This window comes from Otolemur garnettii, unplaced genomic scaffold, assembly GCF_000181295.1.
Source record: "Otolemur garnettii isolate 467f Iridium unplaced genomic scaffold, OtoGar3 scaffold00066, whole genome shotgun sequence".
Taxonomy (NCBI): Eukaryota; Metazoa; Chordata; class Mammalia; order Primates; family Galagidae; genus Otolemur; species Otolemur garnettii.
In genome coordinates this window covers 634,528-637,112 of record NW_003852461.1, presented here as the reverse complement: position 1 = coordinate 637,112, position 2,585 = coordinate 634,528, and positions in this window count along the sequence as shown.

Here is a 2,585-nt window from a genome sequence, read left to right as displayed (position 1 = left end):
TGGACCCAGAAGTCCAGGCTTCAAGACTCCATTTCTGTAACCCCAACCCACACCTGCAAGCCAACAGTGGGGTAGGGGATGCCAAGCATGGGATGCTCAGGGTTGTGACATGGCAGCTTTGTGCCTCAGAAGGCCCCTGCCCCTCTGCTGCAGTGGGTCTGGCCCAGGGAAGTCCCCCCTAGAATGTCAGCCCCAATCTGTCCTGTTCACTGCTGACCATGCAGCTCCTAGAGCAGTGCCTGACACATAGCAGGTGCTCAATACCTGCTTGTTCCATCACAGAGCAGGAGAGACGGGCAAGGGAACAGGACCTTCCTCTGTGGAATCTGGCACAGAGAAGGGACACAGGAGTGTCGTGAGGCTTGGTCGGGCCGTGTAATAAGGACACAGGCATGGAGGGAACTGGAGTCGTCTGAAGTCACCGAGCAGCCAGCAGGTCAGTGATGGGCAGTGGAGGACCCAGGTCCCCAGACCTGGCCGTGCTGTTGGCTCTGTCCACCCCACCCTTCATCCCCCCCAGAGCCAATGCCTCTGTGCTGCTGCCTCGGAAGAGCTTCTGCAACCTTGCGACATTCTGCACGGTGAGTGCTGCTACCCCATTTTACAGAGGGAAGAACTTGGGCTTGGGGAGGTGACTTGTCTGAGGCCACACGCCCGCACCGCCCTGCTGGGCTGCATCCCAGACTGTGACTCTCCTGGGGACCCGCCTGAGCGTTCCTGGCACGCGCCCCTCTCACCCGTCCAGAGGAGACCATTCCGCCTTTACAAGTCCTGATTTATATACTCACAGGGGCCATCAGCCCTGCCAGGGATTTATAGGTTTCTAAGTGGTCATGTCTCTGGGGGAAACACAGACGTGAACCGGGAAGGAGCCGCCAGGCCGTCAGCCCGAGGCTGCAGGGCCAACACCTCCATGTATCCCCAGGGCCCCTTGGGTGCCACAGGCTTCCAGAAGGTCCTTCAGGAGGCCAAGGAGGAGCCACGCTTCCCGGCAGCCCACGTGTCAGGCTGCACCACCGAGTGGACACGTCCTATCTGGGCAGGAGGGCAGGGGCTGCCTGAGCTCCCAGGGGCTGGCCTTGGGTCTGGTCTCTTGTTTTTAGGGCAGGACAAAGAGCCCAGGCAGCTGGGCTCAGCATAATTTGGAGGGAGCCAAGGGTGCGGAGGGTGAGGAAACAGGCCTCACGGCAAGTTGAAAACGCTGACACGAGTGTGAGTCCATCGGGATGCTCTGGGCTTGCTTACATTCTCCATGGTACTTCTGTGTGTGTTTGAAATTTTCCAGGAAAGAATTTAAGCAGCCCCAGCATGGCCAGGCTGGGATTCTCTCACTTGCCTGGCAGCTGGATCAGGCTTAAGAGCTCAACCTGGCTCTTCTGGGCTGGAGCCCCCGTGGGAGAAGGTCTGGGGTCACTATCTTGTCACAGCAGAGATCACATTGGTGGCCCTGCATCCTCAGTGCCCAGAATAAGGCCTGGCACCGGGTAGGGGTTTAATAAATGCTTCTTTGAGCTAATTTGCCAGTGACAAGTAAGGGTATGTGCAGAGCAAGGCCCGGGACAGGAAGAGGTCTGGCTGAAGGTGCTGGGGACACAGCGGACTCAGGGGGGCCTTGGCCCAACCCCAAAGATCTGTAGGGTGCTCTGGAGAGAGGGAGCCAGCTGTGCTGGAGACCCCAAGCAGACTGGGACCCCAGGGGGAGGGCTGAGGGCAATTTCAGATTTATAAACAGTAAATCCCTCTAAAGTAAAACGGATTATTTGGGGATGAAAGTGAGGGCCCTATCCCTGGGGGTGTGCAAGCAAGAGTGGACAAGAAACTCAAAAATCCCATCTGGGGCTTAAGGACTGGACTGCACAACCCCTAAAGGCCTCTAAGGCTCAGCGGGGACTCCAGCAGCAGCCCTCTCACACCCATGCAGGCAGCAGTGGGCCTGGCTACCCCGGGATGGCTTCTGAGGCTGGAAGAAGGCAGGGCCATCCAGGCCACTAACTGTTTTCAGGGAAAGCGGGTGGCCAGGGGTTGGATTACTGCCTAAATATTTGCTCAGTGCTTCACTGCTGGCAGCCTCCCTGCTAGCAGCCCAGGACTGAGGGAAGGGGAGACCACACCAAGGGGCCTCAGCTCTCTGCCCCCTCCCATTTTCCATCCAGGAGCCTGCGTGCAAGTGAGGAAAACCAAACTGGTCTGGAGGCTGCAGGGAGGTCACAGGCTTTTGTCAACCTTTAGAGCCTTGGGGCAGCCAGGCCACAGCTAGGGCCTCATGTCTCTGATACCCCACCTCACACTAGGAAACCAGTGTGGAAACCAAGGCTCCACCATCGCAGCTCCCCAAGGCAGGACAGTGCTGGGTAGTTATTGTTTACTGCAGGAGAAATTAAGTCCCAAAGGAGGAGTGGCCAGGCTGTGCTGGCACAGAGTCCCCACTGCAAGGTCTGAGTTATCAGCTCCCCAGCTCACCTGGGGGCACCTTCTGGAACAAGTCGTCAGGGCCACCACATCCTGAGGAAGGCAGAAACAGGAACCCTGAGGACCTGTGGGTCATTTGCCTCTCAGAGACTCAGTTTAGCAACTTGCACAGACCA